This window comes from Ixodes scapularis, unplaced genomic scaffold, assembly GCF_016920785.2.
Source record: "Ixodes scapularis isolate PalLabHiFi unplaced genomic scaffold, ASM1692078v2 PGA_scaffold8__174_contigs__length_109621045, whole genome shotgun sequence".
Lineage (NCBI taxonomy): Eukaryota > Metazoa > Arthropoda > Arachnida > Ixodida > Ixodidae > Ixodes > Ixodes scapularis.
The window spans coordinates 87,247,225-87,270,199 of NW_024609883.1; the positions used below are offsets into that span (position 1 = coordinate 87,247,225).

A 22,975-nucleotide genomic window follows, 5' to 3' on the forward strand; every position below is an offset into this window, starting at 1 on the left:
GACTCGATGAAAAACTTGGCGACTTCCACAGCAGTCTCTGAAGGAAGAGCTTTCGTTTCGGCGTACCGCGTGAGATAATCTGTGGCGACGATGATCCAGCGGTTCCCCGACGTCGAAGGCGGAAAAGGACCAAGTAGATCCATTCCGATCTGCTGGAAGGGTGTAGTTGGAGGAGAAATGGGCTGCAGAAGTCCGGCCGGCCTCGTCGGCGGTTTCTTGCGTCGCTGGCACTCGTGGCATGATCGTGTGTATAGGTGGACGGTCTTGGGGAGCTTCGGCCAGTAATACTTTTCACGAATACGGGCCAGTGTCCGGCTGTAACCAAGGTGTCCGGATGTCGGGTCGTCGTGGCAGGCTTGGAAGATCTCCTCTCGAAGGTCACTCGGGATTACCAGCAACCAAGGTGTGTTGTTGTTGCCGAAGTTCTCTTTGTAGAGTACACCTTGTCGGATGGCGAAGGTCGGCAGTACTCGTGAGAAGACACGTGGCACGGTACTCCTGCCCCCTTCCAGGTGCTCGATTAATGCGCGCAGCTCAGGATCGTCCCGTTGACGTCGTGCCATATCGTCGGTGTTCACTGCTCCTAGAAAGCACTCGTCGTCATTGTCGTCGCTGCAGCCGGAAGGGGTTTCGACGGGGGCTCTGGACAGGCAGTCGGCGTCGCTGTGCTTGCGGCCTGACTTATAGACCACTGTCATGTTGAACTCTTGTAGTCGAAGACTCCAACGAGCGAGGCGTCCTGACGGGTCCTTCAGCTTCGCAAGCCAGCAGAGCGAGTGGTGGTCGGTGACTACACGGAACGGGCTGCCGTACAAGTACGGACGAAACTTCGTTATTGCCCAGACGACCGCAAGGCATTCTTTCTCAGTTGTGGAGTAATTTTTCTCCGCCTTGGACAATGTCCGACTTGCGTAGGCGATGACTCGCTCGATGCCTTCTTGCACTTGGACTAGTACTGCGCCCAGTCCCGCGTTACTTGCGTCCGTGTGAATTTCTGTTTCCGCATCCTGGTCGAAATGTCCAAGCACAGGAGGAGTCTGGAGTCGTCGCTTCAGTTCGTCGAATGCCTGCTGTTGCTCCTCGGCCCATTCGAACTTCTTGGCGTCCTTCGTGAGATTCGTAAGTGGTGCGGAAATCCTTGCGAAATCCCGAACGAAGCGTCGATAATAGGCACAAAGTCCAAGGAATCTTCGCACGGCCTTCTTATCTGTCGGCGCTGGAAATGCCGCGACGGCGCGAGTCTTCTCGGGGTCTGGGCGGACGCCTTCGTTACTAACCACGTGGCCAAGGAACTTCAGTTCGTCATAGGCGAACCGGCACTTTGACGGCTTGAGTGTGAGTCCGGCGGTCTGAATGGCTTGAAGAACAGCTCGGAGTCGTCTCAAGTGCTCGTCGAAGTCAGCTGAAAATACTACGACGTCGTCAAGGTAGACGAGACAACTCTGCCACTTCAGCCCTGCCAGTACGGTGTCCATGACACGCTGGAAAGTTGCTGGCGCCGTGCATAGTCCGAAGGGCATCACCTTGAACTCGTACAGTCCATCCGGCGTGACGAAGGCTGTTTTCTCTCGGTCCCGTTCGTCGACCTCGATTTGCCAGTAGCCGCTCTTCAGGTCCATCGATGAAAAGTATCGAGAGTGGCGCAGCCGGTCTAGAGTGTCGTCGATGCGGGGGAGGGGGTAGACGTCTTTCTTCGTAACCGTGTTGAGCTGCCGGTAATCCACGCAGAACCGAAGAGTTCCGTCCTTCTTCTTAACCAGCACGACTGGAGAGGCCCATGGACTGCTTGAAGGTTGGATTATGTCGTCATTCAGCATCTCTTGAACTTGCTGATGGATCACCTCCCTTTCCTTAGCGGAGACTCTGTACGGCGATCGATGCCCAGGGCGCGCGTCGTCCTCAGTAACGATGCGGTGCTTGGCAACCGCGGTCTAGCACACCTTCGACGACGTCGCAAAGCAGTCGCGGTATTCGGCGAGGAGGTTAACCAGCTGACGCCGTTTAGGGTCCGGAAGCTTAGGGTCAATGTCGAGCTGCGCTGGCGACGTACTGTCTTGCTGGGGCGGCGAGGATTCGTCAGTGATCGCAGTGATTTCGGCGGGGTTTCGGAGTTTCTCGACGTGGCCCACGGCTGCACCTTTCGTGAGGTGTTGCGTTTCGTTTCGGAAGTTCGTCACGAGGGCCACAGTCCGCCCATCCTGAAGTTCAGCTACTCCCCTTGCGACGCCTATGCCTCTTCCCAGGAGCAATTGGAGGCTTCCCTCGAGAAGAACTTCGCCACAGGAAGCTTCATCGATCCGGACAAGTACGAAAACACTCGACCGCGGTGGTAGGTTTACGTGGTTTGCGAGGACTCGGACCGTGGGTGACGTCGCTTCGGGTTCCTCCGCTGGTGGAGCAGGTTTTCGTAGCGTCAGCCGGTTTGTTCCGAGGTCGATGACGGCTCCATACTCGCGGAGAAAGTCCATTCCGAGGATAACGTCCCTCGAACAGTCTTGCAGAACGACGAACTTGACAGGGCACGTTTCACCGTGGATCTCGACGCGAGCAGTGCATCTCCCGACTGGTGTGATGAGATGTCCTCCGGCGGTTCGTATTTGGGGTCCTTCCCACGGCGTCATGACTTTTCGAAGGCGGCGGGAGAGCCTCCCACTCAAGACTGAGTAGTCTGCTCCGGTGTCCACGAGTGCCGATGCGTCGTGACCGTCGATGACGACGTTTAGGTTGTTGGACACCGTTACAGGGGCGTCGTAGCGATGCGTGGCGTCGGGAGAGTGGGAGCGCTCCGGCGTTCTTGGAGGCTCTTTACGTCGGTCGTCTTCGGCAACTCCACCTCCAGGGGTTGCCGCGCCTAGTTTCCCCGGCGAGGAGCGAGGGGCGACAGGCTTTCACGTCGGGGTCGGTGCATCGGCGAAGCTGGACGTCGTGGCGATGGCGACCGGAACTCTCGGCGGGACGCAGGCTCGGGGGACTGGGGTCGTCGCAGGTACTCGTCGATCTCCCGAGGGCGTTCACCACACCGGGGGCGCGGGCCGTTTGGGTGGAATCCGCGCAGCCCGAGTCGTCGGTATGGGCATCGGCGGTACACATGGTCGGCTTCCCCGCAGTGGTAGCAGAGCGGGCGTCGGTCGGCCGTTCGCCACACGTCGGTCTTCCTCGACGAGGGTTGCTCCGGGCGAACGTCGTGGACTTGTCCTTCCTGGCGTCGAGGATACTGTGGCATCGGAGGGTCTCGTCGGGGTGGCGCCGTGGTCTGGCGGTTAGCTTACGGCGATCTTCGGGCCATGGCGGCGTAGCTCAAAGTAGGCTCCTCTGGCGTCGTCGTTTTGATCGGAATCTCAGGTTGGAAGGCTCGGTGGACTTCCTCTCGGACGACCTCGGCGAGCGACAGGGAGGACGAGCGATCCGTAGCGGGGAGCACCTTGCGGATTTCTTCCCGCACGACTTCACGGATGATGTCACGGATGCATGGGAGGTCGGTACCAAGGTCGTATCCGGATGTCGCCAGAGTAGTCACGCCAGGGTGCCGCTCGTAGTGTCTGGCGCGTGCTAGTAGCGCACGCTCCATATTCGTCGCCTCCGTGACGAACCCGTCGACAGTTGTCGGAGGATTGCGAATGAGACCTCCGAATATCTCGCTTTTGACACCCCTCATCAGGTGTCGCAGCTTCTTCTCCTCTGTAGCCTGAGGATCGGCGCGGGCGCTCAGGCGAAGAACATCCTCAACGAAGCTGGTGATGCTTTCATTCAGACCTTGGGTCCTTGTTCGAAGGATGTCTTCGGCCCTCTCGCGTCGGTGTTGGCTGGTAAACGTCTTCACTAGCTCTTGCTTGCACACCTCCCACGAGGTTAAAGAAGCCTCGTGGTTCTCCAGCCAGTACCTTGCAGTACCTTCCAGCGAGAAGTAAAGGTTCTGCAAGCAGTGCTCAGCTGACCACCCGTTATGTCGGGCCACACGTTCATAATGTTGCAGCCAGTCCTCGATGTCCTCGTGGGTGTCTCCGTGGAAAGGCGTCGGAGTTTTGGGTGCGACGGGCAGGTATACGACGCTGGCGGTGGACGGGTTCTGGGACGACTGGCTGTCCATCGTTGGCCTCGTTGGCTGCTTAGTCTTGGGCGGTAGAGGTCCGAATTCCGGGTGTAGACCTTGGATGCGACGACTGAACCGGATCTCGGAAGTGCTTTCGTCGGTTCTTCGTGGGCTAGGCGTCGGACTTGCACTGTGGGCCCTCGGAGGGGTACGCGGCAGGGGCATGCGGTACCCCGCACCTCCACCAAATGTCACGGGTGGTGACCAAACAAAAAAACAGGAAATAAACAGAAAGAAATAAACGTTTAATGTGGCGAACTTGTGCCAAAAAAATAAACGAGTACAAAAGATAATAACAGAGCGTCGCGGGCGTCGAAGTCGGCGTAGCAACAGAGTCGAACGCTGGTGCGAAACTGACTGCGGCTCGCCACGCGGAGCCCCTTATGTACAGTGGGGGGACAAAAGTCTCCAGGACGTGCGAGCTGCGGATGAAACGCATCGCTCTGCCATCTGCCGGCGGGTCGCCTGGTTTCGAGATCACACAAAAGCGCATGCGCGTCCTACTCTGCCTGCAAACATGTCTGTTTTCCCGCTCTTCTGCGGCAGAGTGACTAACTCGGAATCGGGCGCGTGGTACCGCCTCGGAGATAGCGCTGGCGGCTGACGAGCGTCTGCTACACATTTCGAAACTCGAGATACCGCCTGGGACATTTCGCCGCATTTCGCCGTGTCAGCGCACCTTGCTTTATAACCAGTTGAGCTTATCGCTCAGTTGAGATGCCGGGACTTCTTGCTTGATATGTGCCATGTCAGTAAGCGCTATCTCCGAGGCGGTACCACGCGCCCGATTCCGAGTTAGGCGCCGCGCCGCAGAAGAGCGGGAAAGCGCACATGTTGGCATGCATAGTAGGACGCGCATGCGCTTTTCTGTGATCTCGAAACCAGGCGACCCACCGGCAGATGGCAGAGCAATGCGTTTCAGTCGCAGCTCGCGTGTCCTGGAGACTTTTGTCCCCGACTGTACATGCGTGATCTTCGGGAATAATCGGCGTAGAAACTTCGACGCGTAGAACATTCGGGCCTGGAACAAGCAACATGATTCTCGAATTCTCCAGAACACTAAGTTACAGGAATAAACAAAAGACACGTCGCTCCCAGGATTCGAACCCTAGCTTTTCGCGTGGGAGCCAGGCGCGATAACAATTAGGCCACGCGCGTGCTGCCTACTTGGCCAGCGCGCGCGGCAATATTTGGTTTTTGAGAAAGCTTTATTTGCTGTAATAGTTCAGCAAAACAAAATAAGAATATCTTTGAGTTTCTACGAAAATGTCCAGGAAAGAGTTCGCTCCCGCCAGATTGGTTTCTCAGCATCGTGCACTCGGCGCAATTGTTGCCGTGGCTTCAAATATATATATGTATATATATATATATATATATATATATATATATATATATATATATATATATATATATATATATATATATATATATATATATATACATACATACATACAGGGTGTTTCAGAGAACGCAAGCCAAATCGCTGCTGCGAAAACTACTCATCGCAACAAAAAAGACTTGTGGCGTTTTGGTCCTGGACCAGGGGCCCAATTAGGAAATTGATTAAAATCTGGAATAATTAAGTTGTTAATTATTTTTGCGTAATTACTTTTTAATATTGTGTTTAAGGGCATGGTTTAAATTATAAAATTGCTCAGCATCATCGAAAAACACTAAATTAACAAATCGCAGAACGATAGAAGGCACGCGAAGCATTTTACGGCTTTCTGAAGAACCGTCCCACCTCTTGTCGGTCTAAGTGCGCGTCAAGGCCCGCATACACGTTTATGTTTGCTTCCTTCGCATTATGGCATGCTTGCATAAGATGTCACGTAATTAACAAAATAGGTGGAAGATAAAAGCAAAGTTCACCTCTCCGATTAGCGCAGAAGAGCGCCGCAATCTGCCCGTGTTCAGCGTGCCCGCATTATTATTTTTCCGATGTTATTTTCTCCATTTTATTAAAAACAAAATTAATTTGCACGGACGGCATCAAATTAGAAAGAAAACAATAATCGTCAATTATTTATGCTGTTTGTTTTGCGAGAAATGATTTTTCTAAAAAAGCAAGTTTTCTTGTGAAAAATGATTACAGTGATATTCGTGTGGCCCCAATCACAATTTAAATCAACTTGAGTTTTTTCTCCACCCTGAACTCAACGTTTTTGTTGTACATTAATTTCAGGATCTAAATGTGTCGTCGATTTTGCGAAAACGTGCGTTGATTGCACTTTCTAGAAGCCTGGAAGTTTTCTCGTCGGAAGCCAGCATGCAACGTGATTGGTAGAGTGTGAAATTTATTTTCAGCGATACATAGGCAGCGGAGAACATCCATGTGTCCTTCTTAGGTATGGCAGAGCCCTAATGCAACGTCACCCGCAACGTGTCGCTCAAAACGCTCAAGTTCCGTCCCTGGATCCGGTTACGCCGCCACAGCTTCGCACGCGAAAATCCGCCGTATGCTGCTGCACACGCCTCACTCTCGAACACCAGCTCTTCCGCTAGCGGCGCTACGCGCGTTTTCCAAAGCGCCCCCTATGGTTCCCGCACGGGGTGCATATTTCGTTTCACCTCGCGACGGACCGCAGCCGACGCCATGAACCGCCCCAGCCAATCCAGCGCTACGATTATAGCACGTAATAACGCACTCTGCCCGTCACTGAGTCTTTTCTGATGATCATGTGACGCTCACACACCATGGGATCGCCTTCGATAGTTTGGTGCGTCCTGTGCGGTTCCTCATAAGGCGAAACAAGGTATAGGGAGACGCGAGCCGCACTTTCATACGGCTCGCGACCCGCAGCTTGGGCACCCCTGTCATAAGCGATCAAACTCAAAAGCAAGTTTGTGGACAAGATTTCAGGTGCAATTATTTTAATCGGCATCGTCAATATGAATATGTGTTTTGGTGCGCTGATATAAAAAAAGAATCTTCTTCATACATGCTGCAACATTCAAAATTTCAAAGGAGAGCAAAAGGAAATAGTAACGAAATGGATTAAATGCTAATAATAAGCATAATGAACATAATACACTTGTATACTCACCGAGGTGTGGGCCGGCCCTATGAGACTTTTAGAGAGTTCCCTTTAAGTTCCCTATGTAAGTTTCGACAACGTGCATACTATCGAAACTTGAAAAGTGCAGTGTCTTACAACCGTGCGCAGATATTTGCGTCCCCCCTATGTGTTTCTAGTTATTTTAATTTTAAATTAAAACCAACACTCTGGTAAGGGGAACAGAGGAATAGATATCCACGAAAATTCAAACGGATAATTTGGGAGGGATGAACTTTGAGCTTATTTGAGCAGGCAATATCGTATTTTTGTATAAGGAAAGCCCAAAGTTTGATTTGCTTTTATCCTGCGTCTTTCTGAAATAAGACTAACAAAATATTTCTAGTGTGGCATGTGCAATACAGTAAGTTAATTTGTAAAATTAAATACGACATTTTGACGGGAAAATAAATATTTCAGCGGTGAGATAATATTTGAGTTTCGATTTAGATACGATTAATCATTACCCGAATTATTCGATTCGACTTTCAGATTCATATTTAAATTTTAGAATAAATCGATGACTGGAATAATAAAATTCTAGAAAAATACAGGTTTATTTAGGAACAATGTTCACGTACTCAAATAGTTCTTACAGACCTTCATTAAATCTAGATTTCAGAAGCTTTGACGAACGACGAAAAGTAGTTCGTTACGTGTGTTTCTCGACTGAAAAAGTTATGCCACAAGCTTATTCGATTCGCTTGACGAAAACCCCAAAACCACGAACGTCGTCCTTCTGAAATCTGCGATCTTGCGTCTACTGGGCTATACTCCTACTCACGGCTGTTACGTCCATAATATGACAAATCATTATCAAAATATAAATAGCAGGGATAATTAAGCCAGCATCTTACGCCATTGCTCTCCGCTGTGTAGAGCGCGAGGTCCCAGGGATACGTGACGCAGGACGCCACCCGAATCAAACGGATCAGCCGTCCGTCCATCCAGCACGCTGCGTATTCACACGTGGATGGGTGGAAACTACCGCCACCTATGTCTCAAATTTTGTCGCTTAAGTGTGGTCCTTAACACCGTTCTTATTCCTGCTAGCTTCTCTCCATTCCGAGTGCCGTGCATAAAAATAGACACGAAGGTTTTCTCTTTTTTTTTGTAATGTTTAAGTTTTGTAAACATTGCGAAAAAAACTTTTGGGTAAGGGTATTTGATTCGAAATTCGACTTTTTGGCCCTTTTTCGGCAGTATTCGGTTCGAATTTAAATTGAGCTGAAAGTTCACTATTCATACACATATAGTATATTCTCAAATGAATAGCGTACGGCCACATCCCATGAATAACAAACATTTTGTTCTGTTTCCTAATCAAAAATATATTTTTTCAATCTTTTGTTTAAACACGGATTACCTGCAACCTATTTTTCTTTAGAGATATGTAATTATCTCTGCAATATTTTTAATTTTTATTCATGCAGTGGGAAGTTGGTCGTTTTTCATTTTAGTGATAAATGTCGTAGTTGTAAAGCACTAGACGATATTTGTTTAAACCACCATCCCATGTTACAAAATGCACAAATAAAATTTTGATAGCACTTCGGTTCATAAAAAAAACAATGTCTATATTAAAAATACACAGAAAATATTCGAATTCAACTGCCGCTCATAATAACCAATCAATCAATCAATGTTTATTAAAGTGTCCAGAACAACCAGTAGGTCTTAGTGCTGGCACCACTTAAAATAATATTATTAATAATAAAATAATAATAATAATAAAGAGTCTTCAAGGCTGCAAAACATTTTGTCAACGATGTCCGGTTTTACAGACCGAGTTGTCCGAGTGCATTGGGTAATCACTCCGTCGACGAGGTCTTCTCATTTCCTGCATCTTCATTGCCTTTTGTGCGCCATTACACCGCAGATTATGGCCAATCAGTTTAGTGCTACTCCCCCATGGTTTAGTGCAAAACTTACCAAGCCAAAATGGGCATCTAGTGCCAGAGAAATGACTGGACCGCACAATGGTCACCTTCGCTCCCGCAAGAAGTCCCTCGGCGTGTGAGTATATTAACGACCTCCAGCGCATCGTAAATCAGAATCAAGCGAGGACTGCCCATTCCTTGGCATGTTCGGCGCGGCAGCTGGTAGTATGTTCGCCGAGTAAGAATCGTAAACGTCACAAGATAATAAAAAAATAATAATGTCTTCATAAATCATCGCCATGCGATAGTGAGCCCGAGATGTCCAACCAATCACTTGGGCCGAGTCCACGCAATCTAGCATCGCTTTCGCGGCGTCTTTTGGGCGGATTTCTGGCGGAGCTAAATTAAACCAAAGGTAAGTAAAAAATGGTGCCAAGGCAAATTTGCATTCGGCTGTACATTTTTAATCTAAAAGCTTGTCGTGAAGGAAAGTTATGTTTATCGTTCAGTTTAACGGTGTGATACAAATTTAAGTGTAGTGGAGGAGAGGAATAAATTATTGCTTATCTTATAAATCATTTGATAAACGTATTACACTGTGCGGAAATATCTGCACGAAAATGCCAAGATGGTCATGAAGAGTTTCCTGATAGCGGCTAGCATAATAGGTCATGAGATGGACGGTTCATTGCTCGAAACTGTTAGCACGAACACGACGTCGCCAATTTTCTGTAGTTTGCTCAAACATAGCGTGTTGGTTGGCGCCAAACTTTATAGTTAAAAGATTTGAAAATAAGGAGGACTTTCCGCCGCACTGCCGTTACATCCCGAGAAATTCCACACCCTTGAAAGATGACCCACCCCTATTTTCGGCATGATATGCTATTTTTTCAAAAGCACCGAAAGATAGCCCACTAATAGGAAAGTAGATCTATATATCGAAGGAATAGGCTGAAACGAAGTTGCTAAAGAACAAAACCCAGAAAAATTATACTATGATTTTGTTAACATATTTAAAGGTAATTATGCAAAATTAACTCAAATATGCAGTTAACAAAAACAAATGACCGCATCTCCACGTGGTGCATGATTTATGATTGGGGCGAAGCTCCGGTGGTGCTCTTGATACTGATTTTATTGTTCATAGGTAGTGCTCATGGTGCTGATTTTTTTTATTGCTCATAGGTAGTGCTGAGTTCCGGGTTGCGTTTCGACTTCATTATTTCTGCTTTATGGTCGTTGAAATGCAGAGCCAGTGGTTCTTCTAGCGGATCAGCTTGGATCCGCTAGAAGCCGTGGGAACGCATTTCCACCTCTTAAGTCAACGGTCCATGTCAGAAAGAGAATTTGTGGTATCGATCGTGGTTATATACGCAGTTCAGCATTTGGCTGCAGCGCCCTGTCGTCTATAAACGTTGAGCCAATGCATGCAAAGTTTAACGCGATTATATACGCATTTGACCGCAGCACCCTCTCCTGCATAAAAATTGAGCGGCTACATGCAACGCTTCATCCATGATAGAAACCCCAGCTCTTGAATTACTACCACATCTCAGAGCCCCCTGCACGTCCCGCAGTCATGGCCAAGTGGTTAATGCGATGGACTACAATTCCATTGGGGTCTCCCCGCACAGGTTCGAATCCTGTCGACTGCGCAAACAGTTTTCCTTTTTATTTGAGCACGGACGGACAGACGGACGGACAGACGGACGGACGGACGGACGGACAAGGGTAGACCCTAAAGAGCTTCGCCTCTAAAACGTAAACAAGGGAACCAGTGGGGAGTTAAAGAAATTAAAGACTTGGTAAGAGAAACACACGAAAGCTTTGCAATTACATAAGCGGTTTTCTAATCATTCCGCAAATTTAGAGGAAAACACAAACAAAAATTTTTAACCAAGTGACAGCACTGATGACATCCACAAAAGGGAGCTTTTATTGAGCTAAGTTTGCTGGGACAATGAATAGAGATCAAAGGTGGACTTTAGTAAACCAACTGTTAGGACAAAAAAAAATTGAGGACAGTAAAACAAACTTTGGTTAAGAACCACACTTAGAAGCAGAGTGTCGAACCAATATTTTTATTGGTTCGGTTCGGGTTCGGGCTCACGGCTTTCGGTTCAGTTCCGGTTCAGTTCCGGGGCGCAAAAAATAACGGTTCAAACCGGTTCGAACCGGTTCGAACCGGTTTGAACCGCTAAAATTGAGAATATATTTTCCGCGATGTTCTGTCAATAGGCGCTATTTAGGCCGTGAAACAAACTGCTGTAAACGATCTGATTTTTGCGAGGACCTATTTTTGAGAATTTCGCGAATCGCCTACAATTCGCGAAAAATAGGTCCCGCGAACAATTTCGGTAAAATGTAAACAGATTGAAATTTATATTGAGATTCCACCGCGTCGAGAAAATTACAACCCGCGAATTATTCCAAAACTTCAGCTTTGGCCTAAATCGCGAAATATTGAGCCCACGAAAAATAGTCGTTTACAGTATATAGTTTTTTTTTATTGTTTGTTCAATTCAGTTTTATTCTCAGGTACCAAAATTATAAAATTCTGTTATTTATTCCTACACAACAAGAAAGGAAAATCTACATTAACATACAAAACGTCGTGTTTATACGACTCAACATCCCTTCGTTTACCAGAGTCACATATATTGTACCTGAATCGAAATGTTTTCGGAAGTGAAGTAGGTTGCCTAAAATACCCGTGATTGGTACAACTTTGTATCGCAGTATTAGATGTTGAATCGTGGTTTTGCCCTTGAACTAAGGAATTAATTACAGTGAATACAATCATGAAATGGGCACCTCGTCGCCATATATATCATGAAATGTGTTTTACGGAATACGTTTCACAATATATACATGATGACGAGACGACTGAGCTTAAGGGAATATAATTTTCAAAATGTCACGAAAGTCACGGGACAAGTCCTTCCAGTCTATATTTTATAGGAACACTAAGCGACAATCGCAATGCTTGTTTTTCTAACTAGCATATAGTTTGCTCTCAGCACCATGATGCGGGCGACGAATCATGCGAAAAGGAGTGGCTGAAATTGTTCACTCTAACCATGAGCACCTTAATACTGAGATCGAATCTGACCTAAAACAGTGTTTACCCATGTGAACATTTTCTTATATTGGATAAACTGGCATAGCCTGGATGTTGAGGTTTGCTCTTGACAAAATGCAGGTCAATTTAATTTGCAAATAAGCATCACTCTCGCTAATTGATGATTTTTGTTAAATAGAACAAAGTGGTATTTCATGCTCTACTCAATTCGGAAGCTACCTAATTGGACACTTTCTGAGAGTTTAAGTGTGCAATCCTCATAGTTCCACCATTCGTTCCAGTAAAAAAGGGCGATAGTAAAAACACATAAAAAACGCAATAATAAACTTCTATATATTTTAGAAGTTATATATGCGTGAGGAACACATATAGTTATTTAAATTAGCTTCAAAATAATAAAAAAAAAACATTATTTAAATCTTTTCAAAATCACCTATAACGTGTCTATAGAGGATAAAAGCACCGACAAATATTTGCCGAACATCTTTACGATAATTTAAAGGCGCATTTACTTATATATCTTGGAGGTGAGAATCTTCTATTTATGCTGCCAAATCTTCAGACAGGAATTAAGTATATTTTTATTATCATCGTTAAATTTGACTTTATGAAGTTCGCATAACCGCCTGAGACCGACACGGAAGGACGATACTCGAAAATACGCCAGCTGTTGTGTCTTCGGCAACGTGCTTTTGTTAGCTGTTTTGCAGTGTAAAATAGTGGGTTGCAGGGCATGCCAAAAAACACTGTGGTCACATGATATATCGGAAGGCAAATACACGAAATGTGCAGAAATAAGGAGATGACACGCAATTTTTTTCTAAATAATCCCTTACACAACGCTTTACTGCAAAAAGAAATGCATAGAAATGCATAAAATGATATTCCTAATTAAACATAGATTCCGCGCAGGGCAAACAAAGATTTTTTAGAATCCTAATATAAATCATTTTTGGGCACCAGCTTGCCTCAGCTCGAAACGTCGCGGGATACTGCCTCGGGAGGCTAATGTTATCTTAGGTTTTACGTGCACTTGTTTTGAGACCTTACTTCATGACTCTGTTCTTTATCAGTCATGTGCTCCAACATTTCATTAGGCTGCCGTATATCATCGCGAGACTACTATAAATACTACACAACTTTACACATTGGACGTCTACTGCTGGTGTTGCGAACGTCGCACTTCACCAGAAAGCTGAAGTATTTAACATGGTTTGCACGTGACGTAATCACACTAGATACTGGTTGTCATTGCGAGTTGTTCTTGCTGAGAAAATCAAATCCGGTTTGGCAAAATGCACGCTGCAAAAGTTTCGCGCTCAGTGCAAGCTATGTATTTGAGAGGCACACATTTTTCTTGTTGGTACATCGTCGTTAGGCACGGCGCGAGTATCTGGCACGACGAAAACGTGCTTTCTGGCAAGAGTGTTTTTACAAATAAAAGTTGTACCAACTACCCATCTGTCACTATCGTTTCCAGGCCACGCTTTCTAGTCTGCGCCGAAAATGTGGGGCAGAGGAATCTTTACGACACAGTATGCTTTAAAACTACCCCCCTCCCCACTCCCTTTTTTTTAGTTGCTCCTCAATATAATTTTTATTTCTCAGGGATTGCCTGCTCCGAATTGAGTGGTGTTCACTCGACAATTATATTTGTGTCACTTGTTAACAGTAATTCTTCCTTGCTTTAACTTTGTACCAAACTGTGAAGGTTAAACAAAATACAGAGCGACACTCCTGTGAGACTTAGAGCGGCTGCCAACGTTCGGCTATCCCCGTGAGGCCACTAGGATCTTTCTTTTCAGGTATCCCTCCCGTACACACTAATAGTTCCATGTAACGTCCGACTAATACGTCACATTTAGACCCTTTAACACTTCTATTCTCGGGACAACTTTCTGAGGCAGTTCAGCAATAACGAAAACATGTTTGGGAGCCTCAATGGTGTGCATACATGTAAAATGGGTCGTGCAGCATCTTTCTTTTTTTTTACCTTAAGTTCAATAAATACCGCTAAGTTGTAATCCTTGACGTTGATAACTTGCAAAAGCATCCATTGGTTTGCCGCTCCGCGAAATGGCAGACAGTCGAATGAAAGAAATGAAACAGCTTTCCCCTCCTCAACTCACAATTAGAACTATCAGCCACGTGATCTGATCCTAATATATACACCGTCAGTGTTTATCATAGTCATACGCAGGGTTGGCAAAGCAGAGAGCATGGGCTGATCTTCAGATATAATTTTAGTTGGGCTATAATGCCCGAGCCCCACTAAAGCGACAAACAGAAACAAACGACAGCGGCTAGCCTTAAACCAGAGTATTTCGCGATTTGACAGGCTTTGTAGAATAAAGAAGGCTATGCTCAAACACGAGTATCATGCACACGATGGTACCATTTGCAGGCTTGTAAACACTCGTGCTAACTTCGCGAGCACCGAACAACTCAAACCCGTATAAAGGTACCATCGCGAACATGCTGCATGTGTCTGAGGCTTGTCGCTTTCGTTTGTTTCTGTTTCTAGCTCTAGTGGGACTCGGGCCCATCATAATCTTTGAGTTGAACACGAGCGTTACCCGAATGTTTGGCGGTACTGGTTGTCATGAACCAGAGCATTTGACTCGAGATCATGACAATCGGGTACATCATGGTGTCACGTGACTCTCAGTGCGAAGTTGTGATGTCATGTGACGTCACGGTATCAACAACGTTAATAGATCTAGCGACGTCCTCAATTCGAATCTACTTAACGCGGTGAGTCACGTGACGTCACGGGGTCACGTGATGTGACATTACTTGACAGCATGTCTTGACATCATGACGTCACGTGACATTGTGACACATGGCTAATCATAGTGCCAATAAGAAAGCGCCGCAAAAAACCAGGATTTATTATACATTGCAATTCTGTATATGACGATTTGATCAGTACGTAGAGGAATACACGTGCCAATAATAATAAATTTGTAATACTAACAAAAAAAATACCGTGAACCGTTTTGAACCGGTTACCGTTATATTTTTTTCCGGTTCAGTTCCGGTTCAGTTCCAAGATGGCGGCAAAGATTTCAATTCGGTTCAGTTCCGGTTCGGCTAAAAATAACGGTTCTGTTCCGGTTTTCGGTTCGGTTCGGTTCCGATTCGACACCCTGCTTAGAAGTACCAGCAAACTGCTTGAATACAAAATATGCACAATCAATCAATGCCCTTTGCTGCATAGAAATAGAAATACAAAGCAATCAAATAAAGAATAGTAATTCAATGAATTATATAATAGAAACTATATTAAGAAAATACTTCGCAGCTTTATTTCAAGATGTAATCACACTAGCACGCAATATGGATTCAGAGAGCACATATAGGACTCAGTGACCTGTTAGAATATTTTTTGGCTATGTAAGTGAAAATAGGGACATAAGTAATAATGTTCTACTTTTATTCCTAATCTTTAGTAGCGCCTTTAAAACAATAAAGCATATTATATTACTATATAGATTACTCAGTATTGGTATTCGGAGAAAGATGCATAACTTATTCCAAACTTATTTTCATGCCCCATATCAGATAATACGACAGGCCTCAAACTATATCAGAGAAATCAAAGTCAAACAGGGTGTACCGCAACGTACTGTACTGGGCCCAGTACTTTTTTATTTATAAGTTAACGAGATAGCCCAAGTCAAGGTAAAAACATAACTCTTTCTATTTGCAGACGATGCACTAATTGTATATGCACACAAAAATTACAAAGTAGCTCTGAAGACCATTTAAGAAGACATTCATAAATTAACTGAATGGAACCGGAAAATTCAAATTGTTGGAGACGTTCCTAAAACACGAGTATTATGTTTCAGAGCCCCGAGGAAGCAAACCCTATTTGAATTACCAATAAAAATGCACGAGCAGAATTGCAATAATTGCTCACGCATTCTCCTCAGATACGGTGATAATGTCAATTACCTAAGGAAGCACATAGGCAGACATATTAAATGAGATATGTAAAACAAATTTGTAAAACATTAAGGATATCAATGGCGCAGATGTATCACGCACGAGGTCTGGTCCCTCGATTCATAATAAGACTGATATACAATTCATTGGGCAAGTCCACACTTTCGTATGGAATAACAGACTACGGACACTGTGCCAAATATGCTCAACAAAAACAGATACGATCCGAGAAAGGATAGCCAAAAGTATGGGTTACCCGAGTAAAGAAACAGATCTGCAAAACTATATGCATAAAACCTAGGAAAGTCGCGTTTCGGAGATCATAGGAAGCATGATATAATAAAAAAGCATTTTCTCAAAAACAGACTTAAAGTGGAAAATGCCGATGAAGGAGCGTTAAGACCGAATACAAAATTTTTTGCGACACTTATTTATACGAAATATAAAGAGGCAATAAGAAATTATGTTTCAAGATTTTTAATTAATTACCCCAAGAGTTACTCAAAATAACCCCCCCCCCCCCCCCGATCCAAATGAAAGGCTGTCGAAAACATGGATACTTGAACACACGAAAAAACACCCTAAGGGAATTGGTTCCCTTCGATACGTTGAATTGTAGTTAACGACGTGACGTTAGGAATGCCAACATCCAACGTATATAATACATAACTGCTGTTTAATGAATTAGTGGAATAAACTGTGACTATTAGCGGCGAGATGTTTTGGTGGTGCCCTCCTATGGTTCCCCCTTGTGACGTCATTACCTTGCGAACAACAAGTTCGATGGTGCTTGTAAATAGCATGGTGGAAGCCTGAAATCATTGCGCTCTCAAAGGAACACTGCCAACACCGTCGAAATTAAAGTTCCTTCATTCTTCTTATTTGCGTCGATGGGATACCCTTTCCGACGTCATAGTCAGCTTTTGGGCCAATCGTGAAAGGCCGACCACAGCGACGCTTTCGGTCGCGCACGTCGCCAATATTTTTCTGAAGAAAAATATACTCACAGTTCATTCCACTATTTCATTATGTGCTCTAGTGCAAACTTATAGTGCAAGTTTTATAATTTTCTAACAAATATGCAGAGGCATCTGTCGCGTCTCACGCACAAACCAGTATTGGCTTATGTGAGATTTACACAGTGTTGCCAGATGGCCCAAGAAAAAACAGCCAAACGGCTGGGAAGTGTAGCCCAAATATAGCCAAAGCCGTAAAAAAAAGATATGGCCAAAATAGCCAAGGCTAAAAACAATTATTTTTACGCCTTTTATTCACAATGTTTCACATACATACAGAACATGTTGCATTCACTTTTTCAAGATATAGCGGACGTGCATTCCATTCGCTCCTATTTTCTCTGCTTACTGATACTACGTTGCCCATCGCCAGTGAGTATTTTTTTTCTCTGACTTCATCATAAGCAGTTCTTGCTGGCTTGCAAGGTTCTGGCTGGCCCGTTGCGCGGCACTCCAGCCGGCAAGGCATGGAAATTTCAACGTCCTTAGTCGCCGCCATGGCGGAACCGCTCCCGCCTGACGACGAAGAAATCGCCAGCGTTTCGGGCTCAATTGCCGACGACAATCAAGGTGCGTTTCAGGATGTCGCCCGCGGAACAAAGAGACGCTGCCCAAGTCAAGGCTCTGGTTCTAGCGAGCAGACTATCATCACCCAAACCGAGCCCACTGTCGGTCTCGTAGTTCTTTTCACTCCTGTGGATAGAGATGTAAGAATTGACTCCATCACTTCGGTTCGCCTCACGTCCACTCTGGAGACGCTCGTGCCTTCGTGTGTTATTGAGGTGCGCTTTAACAGGCGGAAGAATCTCCTAGCGATTGACACGCGGAATGGACAGACGACACGTACTCTTCTTGGGCAGACTACGCTTTGCGGTATGAAAGTGCGTGCTTTCGAGCCTCGTGGAAAGGCCTCCAGCATTGGAATTGTCCGCGACATTGACAGCACCCTTTCTGACTCCGCAATACTCGGAGTTTTGCGCTCAACAGTAGGCATCCGCAACGTCCGTCGCATCGGCAAGTCTACTACTATTCGTGTTGAGTTTGCTTCTCCTACACTTCCGGAGCACGTCTACGTCGGCCTGGTTCGACATGGCGTCGACTTGTATGTTAACAACCCCATCCAATGCCACCGATGCGGTTTGTTTGGCCATGTTGCGGCTGTGTGTAAGCGGTCGCTATCTTGCCTCCGATGCGCAGAAGCTCACGCAACTACGGAATGCAAAGGCTCGACCACTCTTTGCGTCAACTGCAAGAAACCACATGAAACAACATCCCAACAGTGCCCATTCTGGCAAGCTGAGCGCTCCGTGTGTCGCTATCGCTGCGAGAACAATGTGTCCTTCGCAGAAGCACGAGCCCAAGTTGACAAACGTACGGCCGAGCAGGCGGCTCCACGAGCCGAAGCTGCAACAGAGATGGCTATTCTAACTGAAAAATTTCAACGGAGACGACGTCATTCCCGACGACGCCAGGCAGAACAACCTATTGCAGACAAACAAGACCCGCCATCCTCGCTTGTCGCCGAAGCCCCGAAGCCAATGGACACAGAGCCTCCGCCTAGGGAAGCACCTGTCCTTGTCTCCTCTGGCGAGAGCAACGTGCGACAAAGCTACAAAGCAGCGCTGCAAAACGAGCCCCCACCGACGTCACCACCAGTTCAGGCCGGACCTGTACTCCCGACCACTCAAGCTCCTCTTAGTGTTGGACAGGAGGCGATACCGTCCCTCCAAAATCCAAGCACCCTCACTTCCTCGTTAGGTAGCTTCGTACGCCAAATGCTGGTCATAGCGCGACAGTTTCTCCCGCTTCTACAGTATCCATGGGCAAACCAGCTCCTGAATTTTATCACACTTATAGAGCCCCTGGTCAAAAGTTTTCTGCAATGAAAGTTTTTACTCTCCTCATTTTTATTTTCATGGCTTCCTGCCCATCTATCTTACAATGGAACGCCCGCAGCATCACTTCTAAATTAGCAGAGTTGCAGTATTACCTTTCATCTCAGCCGGTGCCTATACTTGCAATTTCGGAATGCCGCCTCAGACATGGCTCTCGAATTCAGCCCTATGTCTATTACCCTAGCGCGGCGGCCACGCCTAACAGCTCGTCACGGGCATCACTCTTTGTTCACTCTAGTGTGCAGCAAGCTGCAGAAGATGTGTCCCATCTGTGTACAGAAACAGCTGAATTTGCAGCATGCACGGTCATATTTCGCTCCTTTAAGATGACCATTGTGTCTGTATATATATGTCCTACTGGTCGCTTTGATGCGAAGTGCATTAGTAGCCTACGTCTTCAATTTCCTGGTCATCTCCTTATATGCGGAGATTTTAACGCACACCATCCTCTCTGAGGTAGTAAACGCACGACGCCTCGGGGTACGACTCTCGCAGATGAGATTGAATCAACAGATTTGATTATTCTGAATGACGGCTCTCCTACATTTTTTGGTCATCGCGGAGAACCTAGCGTGCTGGACCTTACTCTCGCTTCCCCCAATCTAGACGTGTACTGGTCGTTGGATGCGGACACACGTGGAAGCGATCATCTTCCAATTTTGATGAATATACCCGAAGTGACCCGCCTCCCACGTCGTCAATACAGTGTAACCAACTGGGACGTATTTCGCGCAAATTTTCGCTTTCTTGAGCCGTCAGAGGATATATTAAAAGATATTCCCGCATGTCTCGTTCAATCCACATATAAAATATCATTAAGGATATCTCAGCCGTCCCCGGATTTGAAGTTCGTACGCTTACGTGCTGTTCGCCGCCGCACTCAGCGTCGTGCGCGCCGATCTGGCAAGGTCTCCCATTGGATAGACTGTCGTCGTGTTACGTCAGCTTTACTCCGTCATACTCGCGTACTTCGCCGTCGACAATTTCGTCAGTTTGCTTCTTCATTAACTCCATGTACACCTAAGCCAAAGATCTACAAAGTACTGAGAGGTATGGGCTGCTCTCCAACACCTCGAGATGTGTTCATCGCCCTCAGTCTTAAAACTGGCATCGAATTATCACGACTTGCAGATGATTTTGCGGTGCGCTTCATTGTACCCCAACGCCCTTCTGGATCTTCATATCCTCGATCACTGACTGGTCCTGCACGGAGTCCGGAGAGTATGGATCATCCTTTCAATATGTCGGAACTAGATGCGGCTCTTAGGAAATGCAAACGCCACAGTGCTCCTGGGTCTGATGGCATTACCTACCAAGCATTGCGTAACCTGAGTGACAAGTCACGCGTCGTCTTGCTCGAGCGCTTAAATTTGGCATGGACTACTGGTATTCTTCCGCAAGAATGGAAGCATGCTGTAGTAACCCCCCTTTTAAAACGAGGCAAGCCTTCGTCGGAATTGTCCTCGTACCGCCCAATATCTTTGACCTCGTGTGCTGGGAAACTTCTAGAACGCTTGGTGCTTACGCGTCTCCAGTGGTACCTTGACGACATTGAAGCACTGCCACCTGAAATAGCGGGATTCAGAAGTGGACGCTGCACTGCTGACTGTATTGCGAGCCTTACATCAGCGCTGGAAGACGCTCGTTCACGAGGAGACACTGCTTTGGCAGTGTTTCTTGATGTTGAACGAGCTTTTGACTCGGTTCCACATGATGTAGTTCTTGCCTGCTTGAGTCACCTTGGCATAACAGGAGGAATGCTAAAATATTTCCAAGAGTTTATGAGCAACAGGACAATTAGTGTTTGCTTGGGCAAGACTACGGGAGCCGTGCATCCACTGTTGCGTGGGTTACCTCAAGGTAGTTGCCTTAGTCCAGTGCTTTTTAATATCGTAATGACAACAATACCTTTATGCATGCATAAATCACCACACCCTAGTGGTATTATCATCTATGCAGATGACATCTGTTTGTGGGCTTCCCACTCTGATCGACGCATTCTACGTCCCTTCATGCAAATATCCCTCGCGCGTGTTGCAAACATGCTAGAAGACCTCGGACTTTCCGTCTCACCGCAAAAAACAGCGGTGCTCGCTTGTTCCCGCCGTCCCTTTCGTCATGGATTTCCGCGGCTTACTTTATGTGGGACTCGAGTACCGCGCGTGCGTAGCTATCGATACTTGGGGGTCGATCTTGATTCCCGATTATGTTGGCGTCGGCACGTAACGAATCTTGTACGTCAGACGGCGATGACGACATCTCTTATTCGTCGACTTCATGGACTTGAGTGGGGATCGACCCCTAAAGCCCTACTATGCGTGCACCGGGCGCTTAACCTTTCCCGCATTCTTTATGCGGCGTCATATTTGCCGCCTACGCGATCTCTATGGGATCAGCTGGAACGATGCCACCGAGCCGGAATAAGAATGGCTCTTGGTCTTCCCTCGTACTCCGGAATCGATGCAACGTGGATTGAGGGCCGAGAGATGCCGGTAGCTTTACACGCTGTGAACCGTGCTTTTAAACATCTCGTTCGGCTTGCTGAGTCGACCAGTGGTGTCTCGCTGTTCACTGACATGCAACAGCGTCATCTTTCACAATATGGCGGTCACTGCACCTCTCTAGTTGAGGCTCTCGGCTTCATACCCTTCGTCCATTCTCCTCCAGTTGACTCCCCGTGGAGCAAGCACCCGTTCACCATCTACGACGACATCCCGGGTTTCCATGGAAAATCACGACACCCCTGTGTGGTTAGTCGAGCCCTGACAGAGGATGTGATGACGTCTCGACATTCCTCGTTTACGGCCATTTATACTGATGGCTCTGTCGACTTCATTCATGATGTCGCATCTGCAGCTTACCACATCCCATCGGAACCCTGCTCATGGTCAGGACGGTTCGACCATGCCGTGTCGTCGACTACAGCTGAGCTGAGTGGAATCCACGCGGCTCTTCTTCACATCACGACGAAACCACCAAATAACTGGCTTTTGGCAACAGACTCTCGGTGTGCGGTCCATAATATCCTCAGCAGCAAAGGCGCCAATCCAGATTTGGTTCGTGAAATAATTAGGCTGGGTCACCTACTTGTCTCCCATGGCTCCAACCTGCGAGTACAGTGGATACCTTCGCACATTGGCTTACCCGGAAATGAGATGGCTGACCATCTTGCCTCAACCGCTCTAAAACTGCCCACTGCGACGTTGAACCTCCCCAGCCACTCTGACCCGAGATTGGCTATTAAGACTTGGATACAACACAAGCATCCCGTTTCCAGTGTGGCGTCTGATGAACCTCCTCCCCCAGCTTGTACGCGTGGCCTAACACGGAAGTTCGCTTCTCTTCTCCACCGCTTAAGAGCAGACTGCGCGTACACGCAAGTGAACCTGCACCGCATCAAAAAAACAACCAGCCCCTTCTGCGAGCACTGCGATCAACCAGAAACGCTGACGCATATATTTTTTGAATGTGGACACTACAATACAGAAAGAACCGTCCTTCTAGCTTCACTGAAGAACCTCGGTGTTTCACCCACCCTCGTGGATATGCTGTTCCCCAAGGGTCCACCATCTACGTGCACACGTCTCCGAAAGACTGTGTTCAGCTTCTTGGATGCCTGTGGGCTTCTGGCAAGGCTCTGACGAGTGCGAAAATACGACCGCCGATTTCTCTTTACGTGCTTGTGTGCCAGGGATAGTTTTTTTTGTTCTCGTGAAGTTTCCTGCGGGAATTTTGTGAACATTCTGTGATGCTCGCGTTCTAGATGTGCCCGATTTCTCACTTTTGACTGATTTCTTGCCGACTTTTTATTTTACTTTAATTTGTTAATTTGTGTTTCATCATCCTATATTTCTCATCACCATCTGTTCCCCCTCCTTTCCCCTGCATTCATTCTCATCAATACTGCAATAACCCAAGCCCGTGAAACTTTTCCACAGCCAGTGAGAAAAACCTCACGTCAGGCAAACACCACCACCACCACCACCACCACCACCACCACTTTTT

General features: G+C 46.7%; 1 non-coding gene and 1 pseudogene across 1 annotated transcript; one reads left to right on the plus strand and one right to left on the minus strand.

Annotated features, from left to right (window-relative positions):
- LOC120837332 overlaps positions 1-22,975 on the minus strand; it is a 38,241-nt pseudogene that overhangs the window by 13,417 nt on the left and 1,849 nt on the right.
- On the plus strand, positions 10,600-10,681 carry Trnac-aca. The gene has a single exon. It is a non-coding gene; the product is annotated as a tRNA-Cys (tRNA).